This window comes from Mauremys mutica, chromosome 7 (genome assembly GCF_020497125.1).
Source record: "Mauremys mutica isolate MM-2020 ecotype Southern chromosome 7, ASM2049712v1, whole genome shotgun sequence".
NCBI classification, from domain to species: domain Eukaryota; kingdom Metazoa; phylum Chordata; order Testudines; family Geoemydidae; genus Mauremys; species Mauremys mutica.
Genome location: NC_059078.1, coordinates 61,335,310 through 61,353,855, shown reverse-complemented (window position 1 = coordinate 61,353,855; position 18,546 = coordinate 61,335,310). Strand labels below are relative to the sequence as shown.

The 18,546-nt window shown below is 49.2% G+C and overlaps 1 protein-coding gene across 2 annotated transcripts in view; it reads left to right on the top strand.

The window, feature by feature from the left end:
* Positions 1 to 18,546, top strand: part of ARHGAP22 (Rho GTPase activating protein 22) — a 282,538-nt gene that overhangs the window by 81,313 nt on the left and 182,679 nt on the right. The gene's annotated exons all lie outside the window — the stretch shown is intronic.

Sequence of the window (18,546 nt, the reverse complement as noted above, 5' to 3'; positions counted from 1 at the left end):
GCAGAGGAGCAAGCTCTTGCACCAATAGCAGTGAAACTGAGGTCACTGCAAGAGGAGAGAGAAGGGAGATAGAAGAGCCCTTAAGGTTGGCTGGAGCTAGTACGTGGAAGGATTTATGAATGAGCTCCTGAAAGGAATGATGTCTGAGGCTGTTGGTGCACTCTCTAGCAGTGGTTCACGTGTGCTGGTGGGTTGCTTGCTTTGCCATTCACATTGTCCATCTCCCCAGCATGGATTATCTGTCTCCTTCCTTGGTGTTCTGTTTCCCCACTGTGCTGCTGCTACTATCAAACTCCAGCCTAATACAATTACATCTAAATGGACTGTCTCTCCCAAGGCAGGGTACATTTGTCCAAGCAGTTGTGCATTAGCACTGGAGGCAGATGTCCTTTTAACAGTGTGTCGGGGGCCTTGCTCCTGCTATCTAACCCAACAAGACTTCCACGGCCCATGTTCTATCTAAACTCCTCTTGTCACAGTATCAGGCAGAGTCTGGGAGACAGATGATGCTGAAAAGCTTTCAGTTACTGCGGCAGCCAGGCCATCGGAATACGCCACCGTGACAGCATTCTAGTTGACTCTCACTAGAAGTTTCCTGGAAGAGTAGGACACTTTCTGCTCCCTCACCACTGTCTGTCATAAATACTCATGTGAGTGACGCATCAGGCAGGCTGTACCGCACTGCACCAGCTGTATTCCCACACCCCAAATGTGGGTGGGGGCTGGGTTGTTGTTTGCATGGGAGCTGGGAGACCTCCAGGAAGTGAGGTAGCGATTAGTACCTGGCATTCCTTCCTCTAAGCCAGTTCCTCAGCGTGGTGCTATCATAGACTCAGAGAACATAGGGCTGGAAAGACCCACACAAGGTCATCTAACCCTGCCCTGCTGCACAAAGGCAGAACCAAGTAAACCTAGAGCAGGCTCTCCCTGACAGGGTTGTCTAATCTGTTCTTAACCTCCAGTGATTGGAATTTCACAACCTCCCTTGGAAGCCTATTCCAATGCTTACCTTTCCTCATAGTTAGAAAGTTTTTTTCTAATATCTACTCTAATTCTCTCTCACTGCAGATTATGCTTATTACTTCTTGTCCTATCTTCAGTGGGCATGGAGAACCATTGATCACCATCCTCTTTACAACAGCCCTTAGCATATTTGAAGACTGTTCTCAGGTCCCCCTTCAGTCGTCTTTTCTCAAGGCTAAACATGCCCAGTCTTTTAAACTTTTCTTCTCAGGCCAGATTTTTCTAAACCTTTTATCCTTGTACTGCCTGGGACGTGCCTTTCACATGAGCCATAAAAGCAAAGCTTCGTTATTAAAGATCTCACCGCATCTTTATCAGAGTAGCAATCGGTATTAACCCTGTTGTCCTGGCTGAATTTCAGCTTTTGGCAGTTCTCCATTTGTCCTGCAAATTCAACTGGAGTAAGAGGTTATTTTTTTCACTTCCTGCCTTTAACTGTTAGATGGTGTTACTGTGCCCTATTAAAGAGCTGTCACGTTTCAGCCTAAAAGTGGCTGCATTTCATGTGGCAATCCGTGTGGCTAGCTTGCAAAGTGATTTGGGATCTTTTGGGAGAAAGACTGCTGTTGGGCCGGAAGCTTGTTAGCCTGTGCACAGGCGAAGGGTGGCCTTGTGTTTAAGGCACTAGGCTGGGACCTGCTGTTACTAAAGACATGTTGGGTGGATCGCTTAACTTTTCTGTACCTCCGCTCAGCTTGTGGAAAATTTGTATAAAGCTTCCCTACCTAGTGGGGTGCTGTGAGACTATGGCCATTAATATTTGTGAGCTGCTCAGACAGCACGGTGATGAGGCTATTGAAAAGTCGATATTTAGCTAATGCACATCCGCAGAGTGTCACTTGGCACTTACATCATTGGTGGATGTGGCCTGGAGCTGTCCATATCCTACTTCCACCACACCTGCCCCAGGCTGTGTTTGGCCCGAGATGTCATTGTTTTGTGTATGCTATTTGAAATGGCTTTGGTTGTGGGCAGTTATCTGCCGGCCATGCACTGCTCTTTAATGGATGCTGTATAGGAGAGGAAGGATGGATGATCGTATGGCTAAAGTCTAGGTGTTAGTGTCAGGGCACCTGGGTTCAGTCCCCAGCTCTGACCCAGTTAAGCTGTGTGACTGAGGGAACTTCACCCTGTGACTCAATTTCCCTATTGTAAGATGGGGGTTATACACTTGCAAGGATAACAATACTCACTCTTCATAGTGGAGTTTGGGATCTTGGGATAACAAAGGCAATCTGTGTGTGTTAATGGTTTTTATTGTGCATGTGACTGGAAGGGAGAATTTTTTAAAGAAAGAAATCCAAGAGCAAAGTATGTTATCATTAATGATCATATTGCCGCCACCAGGCATCTGCAGAAACCCAGTGTCTGGTACAGCGGAAGAGTGGAAGCTTTGTCTTACCTGGCCCACAAGGAAACGCTGAGACTTCATAAAGTTTTTCTGGCACAAGCCACCTGCAAAGAACTGTGTGATTAATAGCCAGGGCTGCGGTAGCCTAGTTCCCAGAACTGCTGCTCGGCCTTTATCAGCTTTTCTATGCCGCAGGCTGCTGTAGCGGTGTCCTCAAAACACAGGGCTGGTAGTAACAGCATGTCCCGTATTGTAACAGAGCCTGTATTGATTTTCTGCCGAGTAACAAGAGCTAATGATGGGCACTTAGTATTATTCATGTTTCATAGAGTCCCTCTCCAAGCTGTATAATGCGGCTGGGGGGAGGGTTAACTAGGGACATGAGAGAGGCTGTGAAGCTACTCTCCAGCCAAAGGAGAGTTAGAGAGCTGGGAGTGTAGCTCGGTGACCCACTCCCTGGCAGGCAGAAGGCTGGCTGCATGAGGAGTCCCTGAACTAGAGCCTGATTAAGCTACTTGCAGTGGGTGAGTCATTCCTGTGCTAGGCTCAGTCAATCCACAAGCCAGGAGCTGGTCTGGTGACTGGAGGGCAGGCGTATAAGCCTCACAGGAGCCATAGCACCTGTTCAGTCTGCCCTTGGGACTCTCCCCTGTCTGATAGTGGTGACAGACTCCACCAGCCTCAGCCTGCTCCAGCCCAGCTCCCAGTCCTATGCTTGCCTTGTTTTGACTCTGCTCTTGACTCCTGATTCTGGGTCTGACCTCTAGCTCCATTTCCTGGGCTGACTGCCACCACACTGACTACTAGGCCCAACTGCCACTGCTCCAACCACTGGTGCACATAACAAAATTCATGTGATGAGGGTGGGGCTGAGGGGTTCGGAGTGTGGGAGGGGGCTCAGGGCTGGGGCAGAGGGTTGGGGGGGGTGAGGGCTCCAGCTGGGGGTGTGGACTCTGGGGTGGGGCCAGGGGTGAGGGGTTTGGGCTGAAGGCTGCCCCGGGGCTACAGTAGGGAGAGAGGACTCACCCCAGCTCTCTCTTCCCACAGCAGCACCTGGGCTGGGAGGGAAATGCGCCTCTCCCTGCCTCGGCAGCTCTGGAGCTGGGGCTGTGGGATAGGGGCTGTGGCCCCTCCCCCAGCCATGGCAGGTCTGGTCTGGGGCTGAGTTGGGGCTTGGGGAGGGGCGCCTCTCCCCTGGCCCTGGCTGGTCCCGGCCAGGAGAGTTCCCTGAGCACCTGTGCAGCACTTAATAGGCTACTGCACGGCCATGAAGCTTACAGGGAACTTAAGACTGAACCCAGGATCTCTGGATCTAAAAGAGTAAACTACTACTGCTGGAGGTGAAGGACCAGCTCTGTTAGCATGGAGGCAGTAACAGACTTAAACTGTGGAGGCAGTAGCTGCCTCAAATCTAGGCAGTGGTGGGAGATAAAGCCACAGTTTTAGCCTGGGTTACAAGAGCACACAAGGATGGTAAAATGCTGTAAGCAATGCTGGGAGCATCTAATAGAGCAGGGGTCGGCAACTTTTCAGAAGTGGTGTGCTGAATCTTCATTTATTCACTCTCATTTAAGGTTTCACGTGCCGGTAATACATTTTAACATTTTTAGAAGGTCTCTTTCTATAAGTCTATAATATATAATTAAACTATTGTTGTATGTAAAGTAAATAAGGTTTTAAAAATGTTTAAGAAGTTTCATTTACAATTAAATTAAAATGCAGAGCCCCCCCCCCGAACCGGTGACCAGGACCCGGGCAGTGTGAGTGCCACTGAAAATCAACTCGTGTGCCACCTTCGGCACCCGTGCCATAGGTTGCCTACCCCTGTAATAGAGTAATACACTTTGAAATGTAAGGCCTGGTCTCTCCAGAGATCAGGGGGAGCTATGCTAGAATAACGACTGCTCCCCCCTCTGATCTCGCAGGAAATGATACTTTAATGCCCTGTGGCAATCTGGCTCTAAGCTCAGCTGCCAGGCCTCCTGGTTTCTGCAGCAGTCTGACACAGGCTGGAGGTTCCTCTGCAGAATCAGGCACAGTCAGCACTAGCAGCTGTCCCGAAATGTTCCATTTTCAGTGGGGCAGAGATCTCTGTGTTGACAATGCTTACCTTAGAGGTTGTCATAGGGTGGAGGGTAAGGAACTGTTGGGACCAAGGAAGGCATATAAGAATGGGGCTGAGGAGGCAGCTGAGGTGCTTGGCTGTGGGGAGGATGGGGCAAAAGTACCTCAGGCCTCTGAACAGCCCCTGATGGAAACCACCCGCTACACTGCCTCCCACCCCAATATCCCCTGCTGCATCCAACCATGATGAATCAATACACTGGCCAGGCCTTTCTGCTAATGTGATAGTTAATAACATTGCTATTTACATTGAAACTCAGTGGCAACAGAGTTAACAGCCCTTTGAGGTGAATGGAGCAGTTCATACCTCTCCTTTAGAGCTGTTGTTTCAGGCTGCCTGCAGACTCAGACAGACATCAGTGTGTCAGTTAACCTTCCAAACATGTGGAAAGTGTATCTTCAAAACCACAAGGACTTTGGCAACCCCTTTAAAAAGAAAATGTAGCTATAGAATTACTGTGATTTGCTCAAATTAAATTCCATGTTTTGTGGCATGACTTTCACAGCAGAAATATAAGATTATTCTTATTAGAAGTCATTACTCAAGTGAATAGCTCTACTGAAGTCACTTTATTTGAGGGTCAGGTTCTGGCCAAATCTTGTGCAGTGAGCAGGGTGGAACCCGATTTGGGTCCTATCCAGACCTTGCACAGAGCCACAAGAGACCCTGTTCCCGCATGCACTGTATGCCCACAAACGGAGGGAACAGGGTGAACGGGCCAGGCAGAGCAGCAAGGATGCTGCCCCCTCTCTATGCATGGTGTTGCAAATGCTGCCCAGGAGGGCTTCCATCTGTGTCTGCTACATTGCCTCCCAGAGTTCAGTGCGCAGTGCAGCAGCATGAACAGACTTTTGTGCCTTCAGGTGAGTGAGGGCTGGTGCGTATGACTAAAGGCGATCAGGCCATAGGTTGGGAGACATTAGCTTTTCTTTTGTCACGGTACGATGAACATTACCAACAAACCTGAAATCACAGAGCCATACGTGGCCCAGCAGAACAAGACACACGAAGTCATCTCATCCTTTCTTCCCTAGTCCCTGCCTCATCAGGCTTTAATTAAAATAATTAGAGGGAAAAAATTAGTTAATGCCTCCATTCAAAAATAATTCAATGTTCTAATTACAGCAGGAAATCAGAATTGCGGCCTGCAGTTCAATTAACTCCAGAAGCCCAGTGTTGACAACTGTCTCTGCTTTTCTGGGCATGAGTTTGTGTGACACTGGGCTTTTTTTATGGTTCCAAACAGGAAGCAGTAAAACTGGGGGACCCATAATCAGCCTTATTCTAAATTGTCAGCCTGATCCGACACACACTCATACAAGGTCTCTATGTATGTCACTGGCCACACTGGCTTCAATGGAGATATCCCAGTAAGGATTACTTCTGAGCACTGGTGTTTGCAGGACAGGGCCGCCCAGAGGATTCAGGGGGCCTGGGGCAAAGCAATTTTGGGGGCCCCTTCCATAAAAAAAAGTTGCAATCCTATATTCTCTTGGGGGCCCCTGTGGGGCCCGGGGTCTGAGGTAAATTGCCCCACTTGTCCCCCCCACCCTCTGGGCAGCCCTGTTGCAGGATCAGTCCCCCAATGCCCTCCCTGTGGTTGGCAGGTCAGAGGAATATTTTAGTGCTGAAAGCCCTGTGCTCTGCTCAGACTGATTTATGGCAGTTCCAGTTATTATCAGTTCCTCTTGAGGGCCTGATACCCATTTCTGCTCACCCACCCTCCTGCATGGCTGGTTTGCACAGCCTATAGACACGAAGTGTAGACGTGCCATGGCTTTAATGTGCTTCTCCAAGCAGGGTATTCTGTTCCGCACTCGGTGCATGGGATTGATTCCTCTGGGCAGTGTAAGGGGCTCCCGGTGGAGCAGGGTGAAGCAGGGGAGTTCGGGGGGTTGTATGTATGTGTGGGGAGGGATAGCTCAGTGGTTTGAGCATTGGCCTGCTAAACTCAAGGTTGTGAGCTCAATCATTGAGGGGGCCATTTAGGGAGCTGGGGCAAAAATCTGCCTGGGGCTTGGTCCTGCTTTGAGCAGTAGGTTGGACTAGATGACCTCCTGAGGTCCCTTCCAACCCTGATATTCTGTGACTCTATGCATGGCCCCCTGGGCGCATACTTATCACCCTGGGCTGGAAGGAACCCCCAGACTAAAGCTCAGCAACACTGGCCAGTGTTCTCACTTAGTATGTCATGATCTTGACCTTTTGATCTGCATGAAATGAGACTGGAGACAGCAGTGTGACCAGCAGAGTGAGTGCACCCCAGATCAGATCAAAGAGGAAGGAACACCCCCCTGGGGCACCAAGCCCAAATGTCTTCCCAAAAGCAGAGACACTTCCCCTGCTCCCCCTGGCTAGAGCAGCTTTCATAAACCCCTGACAACAGTTGATGTCATCAGACTTTGCCTTCTTCAGTTTGCAGGACATGTGCCATCTGCTAATTGGCTGTTTGCTCTGCCCTTCACACCCTACCTCTCTGTCACTCCATGGCCAGCCCCCATCCTCTACCTCCCACCCCTCCCTCCCTTCTCTTCATCTCTCCAAATGTCCCTCTTTTCCACTATCTTGGGTGACAGACTGGGGGGTTTTTGTGTCAAATTGCAAACTCCATTTTGATGGTAACCTTCCCTTTTACACTGTAACCTCCATGCTCAATTAAATCATCCAGGGTGTGTTGGAAAAAAAACGCCTCATTTTGACAAGTTCTGTGTCTACTGGACAGTGAGTGCTCTGAAGAATGTGGGACACCTCAAAGAAGATCTTCAGTGAAAGCCATAAAGGGGGTTCATCTCTGATTGTGTCTCAGCTACTGGCCCATCCCCAAGAAACATGAGTTCCCTACACAAAAAGCTCCAGTTCCCCTGCAACAGCACATGGGCAGAAATGGGACAGACAGATCTAAGCCAGGGGCTTTTCTACTGCCACATGTGAGCAGGAGTTGCTGGAGGGAGTGAAAGCAGAAGAGACTCTGACTTGCCTAGGGAAGCTGACTTACAGAAAGACTGAGATCAGGCTGAGAGGTTGCCATCAGGACTTTATTTTCAAAAGATCTGTAATTCCCTAGTGCTTTTAGAGAAAAGTGGCTGTGGTTAAGAAATTCCTTTGTTGAGCCTGGATTCCTTGCTTGCCTGCCATATTGTTCCTGAAAAGGTTAAATGAGAAACCAGAGCTTCCACAGCCAGGTGGACTCTGCAGAACATGCGTAAGTGACTGGTGGCTCTAGAGGGCTGTGGCATTGGTTCCTAAGGTGGCCAGACTGTAGGCTCCCATTGCCCAAGAACAGGGGCAACATGGAGTGAGCATGGGAGGAGACCTGAGAAAACCAGAACTAGGAGCAGTGACCACTGGACCCAAGGGGCTTGGAAGTATGTGGGATCTAGGATTTGGGCCCATTTACCACAGACTCGTATCCATCCAGAAGGGGGCCAAGGGCAGGTTAACGCTCCTGTTCATGTTAACTCAACCCCTCCTGTCTTCCTAACCAATCACAGTGTGGAAGCAATAGGCTGCTTGCCACCCATTTCTCACTCTCACTCTGCCTGCACATTTCATTCCTTCCTTCCACCCTTTGTCTTCTTCTATATTAAGATCATAAGCTCTTTAGGGCAGGGACCAGCCTTCCTGTGTGTCTTTAGAGAGCCCAGCACTACAGGGGTCTGATCTCAGCATGGCTCTATGTCCTATGGCAGTGCAGATGATAATTCTGAGGTTGTGACCCTTAGGGAGTTTCTTAAAATCCACTTGTAGCTTGCACTCTTGTTTCAGCTGTATGGTGCCCAGAGGTAAGGTGTCCACCCCAGCAATCTGTGTGTGACCAGGCAAAACTGCAGGGGATGCCAATGAGTAACAGCAAGAGTGTGTCACAGTGAGACTTGCTTATCTGGAGTCTCTGTTATGCTGGGGCATAAGGAGTTTGGGGGGGGCAGCCTCCTTCACCCTATGAACCAATAAACCAAGGTGGGAGGCTGATCTCAGCAGGAGCTGAGAGCCAGCAGGTGCCTTCTTTCCTTGCTTCCATGTCCTGGTGCTCTGCATTCACATTTTGGGGACAGAAAGTGGGAGAGCTGTCAGTAGCTTCAAATGCTGCTGTGCCTGCAGTGGGGTCATGACATGTTACAGGACCTTTTTCGAGCTTTGGTTTTAGCCCCTGCCCAAGCCTCCAATGGTTCAGAGCATGTGCTGATATGTAGCAGCCCTTCTGTATCATTAGGAACAGCTTTGTCTTTGGGGAAGCTAGACAGATTTTTCTCCTCATAGCAAGTGAAGGTCTAATGTGTCTCCTGTGACCCATCGCCCTGATGTGTGTGCAGGAAAAGAGGATTGCAGTAGCTTTAAAGATGTTCTGCCAGGAGTCTCACACACACTGAGCCTGGGAAAACATGCTTTAGAACGGCCTTACAGCTTGGACTGCTGTCCCTTTTAAGATAATGTCTTGGCCTGGGAATAATGTCTGAGATCTGCTTAGCTTTTGTCAATTGCAGGTCCTTTTATGTGCAAGCTAAACATAACTTGAGCCTGCCTGTGTTCCTATGCTGAATTGCCACTTTCCAAGTTGTAGTCTGCAAGAAATCATCTCCCTTGGCCCACACTACAGTATCTATTCAGCTACCTTTACTCAAGCAGGTTCCAATCCCATCCTGAGCACTAGATGGTGCTGCTTCTTGCTGCCAGGCCTGTAGGTCTCACTTTCAGTTATATTTTATTAAGTGCCCATAAAATAATGAAAAATTATTAACCACAGTCATTGTCTGATGTCTGATCAAAAGCAAATCAATACACTACAGTTCTTCAGTAGCGCTGTCCCACACACACTGAGCTACCACACACTTAGGACTGTGAACAAAGTCTGGCATTTCATGTTTTCTTTCTTTGTATTTGCTTTTCACTGAAATGAATTTAAGTGATTTTGATCCAGCATCAATAATGAGAGTGACTCAGTACAGACAAGATGAGCTCCCTTCCTGGGGTATTTTTGTCTGTAAAAATCCATGGGGTGTATTTATAGATCTGAGTGCCTGTAGTTCCCTGGATTTCAGTAACAGAACCCAGGAGTCCTGAGCAATGTTCCCTCTAATTTTTTCTATCCATGTGCAGAATGATTTTTGTTGTGTAACACCAATATTAAGGTAATGTGTGGATGTGTGCCACGAGCAATAACAAAAAACCCCAGGGCTGGGGGAGAGGCATTCTCCCTGCCACAGCCCCAGGCCTGGGGACAGGCTCCATCAATTTCTTCTTCCACTTGGAAAATCCCCAGGGCCCTAAATGTTGACAAGCTGTTTTGAGGGGAACCAAGAGGCAGCCATAGTTTGTCAATCATGGGTTCCTTTCCTAGGGTATGGAGGGCCCATGGGCTGCATCTGCATTGGGCATCTAGGGGAAAGTGACCCCAGGAACCCTTTTATTCCAGATTATAAATTGATTTTGCCTTTGTTCAGTTATATTGCATGCTTGATCCAGCCCAAGTTATGCTGGCTCCAGCTGGCATGACCCTGGGCTCAGGGGTAGTGTAAAATCCCCCAGGAAAGGGGGCAGTGATAGTGCAAGGCTCTTGCAAGCCTGGGACCCACAGCTCCAATATGTGCTGACAGCAGGGCTTGTGAAACCCAGGTGTCAAGTTAAAGCTTCCCTCTAGGGTTGCCAGCTTTCTAACTGCAGAAAACCAAACACCCTTGCACTGCCCCTGCCCCTAGGGCCAGGCCATGTCCTGCCCCTTCTCTGAGGCCCCACTCTCTGTTCACTCCGTACCCCCTCCCCCATCACTCGCTCTCCCCCACCCTCACTCACTCATTTTCACCGGACTGGGGCAGGGGGTTGGGGTGTGGGAGGGAGTGCGGACTCCAGCTGGGGGGGTGCGGGCTCTGGGGTGGAGCCAGGGATGAGGGTTTGGAGTGTGGGAGGGGGCTACGGGCTGGGGCAGGGGGTTGAGGTGGGGGGGGGGAGGTGAGGGCTCCGGCTGGGGATGCAGGCTCTGGTGTGGAGCCAGGGATGAGGGGTTTGGGGTGCAGGAGGGAGCTCCTAGCTGGGGCCAAGGGATTTGGAGTGTGGGAGGGGCTGAGGGCTCTGAGAGGAAGCTTGGGTGCGAGAGGGGGCTCAGGGCTGGGGTAGGGGGTTGGAAGGAGTGAGGGATGCAGGCTCCGATTACCTCAGGTGGCTCCTGGAAGCAGCGGCATGTCCCCCTTTCCGGCTCCTAGGCAGTGGGGCGGCCAGGGAGCTCCACACACTGCCCCTGCCTGCAGACACCCCTCCCACAGCTCCCATTGGCCACAGTTCCCAGCCAATGGGAGCTACGGAGCCAGCGTTTGGGGTGGGGGCAGCACACGGAGCTCCCTGGCCACCGTTGTGTCTAGGAGCTGGAGGGAAGATATTCCACTGCTTCCAGGAGCCAAAAGGAGCCAGAGCAGGCAGGGAGCCTGCCTTAGCCCTACTGCGCTGCCAACTGGACTTTTAGCGGCTCGGTCAGTAGTGCTGACCGGAGCCACCAGGGTCACTTTTTTCAACTGAACGTTCTGGTCAAAAACCGGATGCCTGGCAACCCTACTGCCCTCCCTCTGGAAGCATCAGCAACCTGACTCCCATTGGGAGGAAATGCCATGTGGCCTCCGGTTGCATTCAGCCCCAGCTCCATGGCTAACAGTGTCTCATGCTGGCAGGTTTAATCTTCAGATAGCTACACCCTTTTTCCTGGCTGACTTTCAGCGCACACACCGGCTTTCAGGAGGAAGGGCTGTTTTAACAACTTCAAACAAATCAACACATGGCCCATTGGGAGAGGAGCATTAAGCCTAAATAGCTTCATAAATAATTTCCTGCTCTTGGAGTATTGTTAAACCGTATTCCCCAGCTGTTCCCGGGTGATTTTCCTTAACACTTTATATTCCTCAAGCCCAGTGTCTACCAACTGGAAATATGTACAGCCCATAGACAGTGTATTGTAACATGCACCCAGCTGCTTATCTGATGCAGAACAATGGGCCGGGCTAGCTGTACATTGATGGTGTGAGCCTCACCTATAAGGATTAGATTAGGGAGAGCCACTTAAAACTGTAGCTAGCTTCACATTATCAACCCAATTTTCATAGATGGAGACCCCCCAGCTTCTTCCCACTGAGCCAGTGCTCCAGCCAGGTGTGAGGGCATGCTCTGCTGTTGAGGGCACTGCCTTCAAGATGAAATGAAAGGCCAAAGCCTCCTGTGACCACTGAAGACCCGTTAGCATTCTTTGCAAGGGCAGCTTTATTGGGTACTGGTGCCCTGGCCAAATTACAATTTGTAACAATTGTACAGATATTCTGCCTTCGTAAAGTTTCCTGCCAATTTCAGTCAGACGCAGTATTGTTCTTCACTTCCTGGCCTGCTACTGCATGTTGTGTGGTGGGATTACACTGTGTTTCACCCCAGAGGTAGCTGCATTTAATTGCTGGGTGAATGATCTGATTGATGCAGTTTGGTATGTCAGTTTTATACATTGCTTTGGGATTCTTCAGGATCATCAGTGTTATAGAAATGGGCTTAATGGACAGAGCTCTGAAGTGGACCCAGGGAGACTTGACTTCTGTATGCTCTGCCACTGACCTACTGGGTGACTTTGGGCAAGTCACTTTGCCTCTCTGTGACTCAGTTTCCCCACGTGGGGATAATAAAACAGTCTTTTGTAAAGTGCTTTGAGATTTAAAGAGGAAAAGAGCTAGGTAGTCTTATACAAAATAGTGCAATAAAATGGACTATATGCAGCAGTTTAAACTAATAGCTCACACTATACTGTAGGTGATAGTAAAAGGGAATTTCAGGGTTGGCATTTACTAAGTGGGTAGAAAGAAAAGAAAATCCCTGAATAAGATATGTGTGGGTTTATTGCTTAGGCCCTGATCCCACACATGCTCCCATGAGAAGTCTCACTGAAGACAGTCGGACTCCCCTTGTATGCAGGGTTGCAGGATCAGGGCCTGTCTGTGTAATTGATATGTGGCCTCACAGCCCTAAATGGGTTAAACACAAGGCTGATTTCTGGTTTGGCATAACTTGTATTACGGCTATAATGAAGTTTGGGCTCATTGGCCAGGGCCTATCGGCATTACTGAGGTGAGATGGCAGGTAGGTTCACTTGCACTATCTCCATCAGTAACCCCAGTGACATCTTCCCTCTTGATCTCATGCATTTGAGCTGTCCCAGGGTCAGACTACCTGCTGAGGCTGCATGTTTTCTTTGACAGTGGGAGGAGTAAATCAATGCGTTTCCAGAGGGCAGATGTTTCAGGTGCAGTATATTAATGCTTATGTTTGTCTTGCCATTTGTTCTTTTAATACTCAATTTATGAGATGCTGCAGCAGAGCAATGGAAGCAGAAAGCTGCTCATGCAGTTCACTCACACGGCTTCTCTTATGCTGGATATTTTCTTAAGGCCACATCCAGCTGTCTTAGATTATGAGGCCAGAAAAGATCATTATGAAAATCTAGTCTGACCTCCTGCATAACACAGGCCAGAGGATTTCCCCCAGTGATTCCTGCACTGAGCCCCAAAGCACATGGAACGGTACTGCCTAAATAGGGATCTGAACTCCCACCAACTCCAGTGGTGTAGCAGGGAGCCTTACTGTCTGACAGGGAAGATGTGAAGTAGATCAGGCCTGAAATTTTGGCTTTGGGGGGGGCAGGGAGGAAATTAATGCTTTTACCAAAACTCTGATGGAAAGAAAGCTGGGCTCCGCGTGCAGCCACAGGCACTGTGTGCTGTTGCCATTAATTCTAAAGCAACTGATGTTGGGGACATGCCTGCAACATGTTTTTGACCCTCCTCCACTTCACATTTCAGGTAGCACTGATTTCTTTGGAGTCTGTAGTCTGGTGTCGCTGTCCCGCCCTTGTGTGTGTCTTGTCCTCTCTGCTCTGGCCAGCGAGGTTCCCTCCTATTCCCTGACAGGATGGCCTCCACCCACTGTAGGCCAGATACCCTGCTCTGCATGGAAATCCCAGCTCCTCGCTCTAGGAGGATAACTTGGAGGAGAGACAAATAGACTGGTTAAATGTATGCTCAGTTTGCATATCTTCAAGCAATTCCGAGGGGCAATTGTGAAAGGATTTGTTTTTTGAAGCCAGCTGCCCCCCATGCCCTTAGGAGCTGGGTCCTGCCCTCTTGGTAAGTCAGCCAATGACAGTTGGCCCTGCCCTGTGATGCACCCTTCCGATTCCCACTTAGGAGTGCTCCTCCACAGTGGTCTAACTGCTCCTATTGGTAAAGCTCTCACAGCTTTCAACTGGAGCAGCATTAGGCCAACTCTGCTCCCTGGAGGGGAGGATGGTCCAGTGGTTAGGGCACTAGCCGAGGTATTGGGAGACGTATGTACAAACTCCGGCTTCACCACAGACTTCCTGTGGGACCTTGGGTAAATCTCTTAAGCCCAGATTTTAACAGGTATTTAGGCCTTGCTGTTCTCAGTGTTGCAAAGCCTTACCGATTTAGGAGTCTGAATTATTTTCAGAAGGGATTTAGGCCTTGAAGAGCCTAAGTTCCTTTTGGAAATGAGAGGTAAGCTCCTAAATCAGGGAGTTGTTGCAATGCTGAGTGCAACAATGCCTGCATACCTTTAAAAGTCTAGATTTGGGCTTGTCTTCTGGCATCACTATACTGATGTAACTCCCCAGGCATACACTTATTCTGGAATTATACAGCTGTAGTCAGGTTGGTCAATTTCCCCATGCAGACAAGCCCATAGGCTCTGTGCCTCAGTTGCCTAGCTCTATAATGGGGATAATGCTCTACCTCACAGGGGTGCTGTGAGAGTAAACACATTAAGGATTGAGGCTCTCAGATATCATGGTAATGGGGGCCATAGACACACCATGAGTGTCTGTGGCATACTTCCCCTCCAGTATCTTGTTCAATTTCAGCTGAGCTCAGATGAATTAATCTCTTACTTTTAAACTCAGTAGTTTTCATAGGTGACCTCCAGACTGCTGTTACAGTAACTCTTCAACCATTACTCTAGGTCCAGGAGGATGTTTAGAAGGGAGAACTGAGCTGCTTTCTCTGGGTGAAACAAACATTTGGTTTCTGCCAGAGACATAGTCCACACAGACTTCCTGGAAACAGTCTGTCTAGTGGCTAACAACAGGCATTAATTACCCACTGCCATTTGTTTTCAAAATAAAAACTATTTAACATAAGTTCAGTATTTTTAGTCATCAGACTGCAAGCCCTTTGGAGCACAGACCATCTGTTCGTACTGTCCATTACTAGAGATAGGCCTAAACCAAAATGATTCCCAAATGCTATTTTGCAGCGGTGACTGCAAAACAATGATTAGGCTGTTTCCCTGATCCTTGGCCTCACCACCACAGCTGGTAGGCTGCTCATTAGTCAGATGGGGCTGGGCCCAGTTTCCCTTAAAAGGACAGCCTACCTGGGGTTGTTTAGGAAAATTAATCTGAATTAACTAAAGGTGTGGGTTAGTTGAACTGCATTAAACTCCTCTCATTTAGGGGACAGTCTCATTCAGATATAAAGTGGCCTTAATTCAGTTTAGCTTAATTCACTTTGGAAGTTTTCAAAGGTGAGTAGCCTAATAGGGCATCCAAATGCTGCATCTGGTCCACAGCTTGGTACCGTATAAAGGGTCACCTCCATGCTTACAGTGCTGGAGAGTCAGAATGTCTCATGGCCCATGGATAACGAGTGTCTGGTTTGGGTTATGTTTTAACAGGAGCTCAGGGTATGTCTTCACTACCCGTTAGATCTGCGGGTAGCGATCCATCCAGAGGGGATTGATTTATTGTGTCTAGTCTAGACACGATAAATCGACCCCCGAGCACTCTCCCGTCAACTCCTGTACTCCAGCGCCGCGAGAGGCACAAGTAGAGTCGACGGGGGAGCAGCAGCAGTAGATTCACCGCAGTGAAGACACCACAGTAAGTCGATCTAAGTAAGTTGACTTCAGCTACGTTATTCATGTAGCTGAAGTTGTGTAACTTAGATCGACCCCCCTCCCCAAGTGTAGACCAGGCCTAAGTGTAATTCAGTGAATATCACCTTGCAGGGCAGAAAACCATACAAGCACCCAAATGCTGGAGTTAGGTGTAGTAATCCTTGTTAGAGTACAGGCCATCTTAGAAACCTTGTTGACGTGCTGCTCTCAGTGTATGGATTAGTACAAGGGTGGTCCCACGCAGGCTAGCTCGCTGGTGCAACAGCCTGTTTGGTGTAGGACTTTTAAAGCATTTGTAGTGAGCCATGTGGAGGGCAGTCGAAGGACATCTCGGCCAACAAACAGCAGAGCCCAGCAAGAGACCCCTGGCATATGGGGGAAACCAAGAGTCAAGCAAGAAGCTGTTCAGTCCCAAGGTGACTCAGGGCTGCCTCTGCCCCCACCAGTGCCATTGACTCGAGTGGGAGTGGGAGTAGGCCCTCAGGATTGTGAGCGCTCATTGATCCTAGATCAGAGACAGCACAGACATTTACCTAAATCTCAGACCTGGTTTAATCCTGCCTCCCCCGGCTGCTCATGACAGTCCACTTGAGCTGTTTGCTTTATTCTCCTGTGTATTGTCTCCTTCCACTCCTCATCTGAGGCCTTCTTTAATGTCTCACCCCTTGTGCTTGGGACAGCCTCCCTCTCCTCCTTCAAATCTCTTCTGTCCCTTGGCCTGCTCTGCAGCCCTCCCCCTTTGTTATACCTCTTCATGCCTTACAGCACAAGATCTTCAGGGGAGGGGATGGATGCAGAAGGTATCTTAGATGGCTGGTGTCCACCACCACCCTGCTCTGCATTCACAGAGCTGTTGTAACACTTGTGTTCACTTGCACAAGGGGCAATGGCTGGTGGATCTACTGAGCCACAAATTCACAGAGCCTTGTGCATTGGGGCAGAGTGGGTCTCATAGATCTGGCATGCAGCAGATGTAGGATTGCTTCCTTTCTAATTGCTGGTAACTGGATCCCCAAGGCCCTACCCCTTCTCCGCCTCTTTCCCCAGGCCCTGTCCCTGTCCCTGCCCCATTGCTCGCACCTCTCCAGTCCCAGCCCCCTCACTCACTGGATCCTCTCCACCTCCAGACCCCTCGCTTGCTGGATCGCATCCACTTCCCTCTGGGCTCCCTCTACTCCAGGGCTGGGACAGGAACTACTGCAGCCTGACAAGGAGCCTGCCTGTAGGTAGGAGGTGGCCCTGGCTGAGCAGAGGCTGGTGCAGGTTAATGACCCGGCACCTCCCCCTGCCCAGTGCTAACTGGACTTTGTACTGACTGGCCACTGCCAGGTCCCCTTTTCGACAGGACTTTCCATTCAAAAACCAGTCACCTGGCAACCCTAAATGGCACTTGGACACAGAAGCCAAACCGGACTGTTCGGGTAAAAACTGGACAGGTGGCAACCCTACGTAGCTGCAGGTTGTGTGAATGGCTACATCTACATATACAGCAGCGCGTAGACTACATACACTGCACACCCCTTTAACGCCCGTATAAATAGCAGTGTGGATGGTGAGGCACTGCTTAGGCTAGTAAAGACACGCAGGGCCTTAGGGTATGTGCCCTGTATGGCTCGCCACACGCCCACGCCGTGTCTCCCATGACTATATGGCTATTTACACTGACTCCTTGCTGCTGGAGCCCTTCCCCATTGCCTCCCCCATGGCAAAGCTACACACCACAGTGTGAATGCAGCCTGCTTTTCCCACTACTGTAGACAAGGCTTATGTGTGTCTCAGCCAAATCCTGCACCAGTCCGACCACAGCCCCAGTAATGGAGAGGTGGGAGCGGGAAGGAGGGAAGGTTGGTCTGTGCTTTACGGCATGCAGATCAAACACAGACCAAGCGGTTTGCTCCTCATAATGCCAGTGAAGGAAACGCTGTCCCAACAAGTTAAATGTTTCAAGGTACTTATTTAAGGAGGGGCAGGGGGGAATCCAGAAAGCTACAGCGATGTTTCTGGTGCAGTTGGAGTGCCTGTTAGTGCTGGCAGCTTAACCGCTCAGTAAAATATAGTGACTTGAAAATATCAGCTGGGAGTTGTTCTTTGGCGTGAAAGTAGGAGAAAGAAAGTACCTTTCCTTTGCACACAGCCCACAGAAAGGTTGAGGGGGGGAGAGAGGCAATGCTGATAATGCGCCACTCTGACATCTAGAAGGAATTCTAATTGGTAAACTACTATCTGGCATGTTTATGAACCCATTTCTTTCTGAACGATCTACTAAAGCCAGTTTGAAGTGGCAGCTGGCCCGCTGTCAAACAGCTGCAGGGATCTCCCACGCAAAGCCCTCCTTGTGTTTACATCTGAAATTCTCCAGAAATGCTACTGTGCTATCAGTGGGCACCAGCTTGCACCAGACTTTCTAAACAAGACAGGGGAGAGATTGACAAGGACGTGGCATGCAGCCTTGGGCAGAACATTTCAGATTTGTATTTTTCTTTTAAGTGTTTACGCCATGAAATAGAACTGTTGTTTTGGAAACAGAATTTTAAAAGCTTTCATTAACTTCTGCCATGTGTTTCTAAAGTGCCTGTTAGCTAGGGCTGATGTTTTCAAAACTGCTGATAGGTCTTGGCTGCTCAATTTCCATTCATTTTAGTGGTGTTTAAGGGTCTCATCCAGCAGATGTGCTTAACTTTATCTTCCTGCGTGGTCCTGGTGATGTAAGTGTAATTCATGTTTTACAACCTGTTAACTTAAGTGTTGAAGTAGAGTATGCACTAGCTCAGCCACAAAATCTTGGCTTGAGGCAGGAATCACTGGGTGACATTCTCTGGCCTGTGTTCCACAGCAGATGATCATAATGGTCCCTTCTAGGCTTAAAAAATCTATGAATGAAGTTAAGCACATCCATTCATTTATGCAGGATCCATGCCTCCGCTTGTTTACCTGTAGTATTTCAAAAGAGCTCAGCATGCAGCAGCTTCTCTGGAGAATGACTGGTGTAAACGTCAGTCGAGTTGCACAAGATTTGCTGAGGTAAGCTTTTGGTGGAAGGGGTTATGGGTTACAGTTGGTCTGTTCAGCACTGAGCACAACAGGACCCCAACCTGCTTGCAATCACTCAGTGTGCTATTGTAAT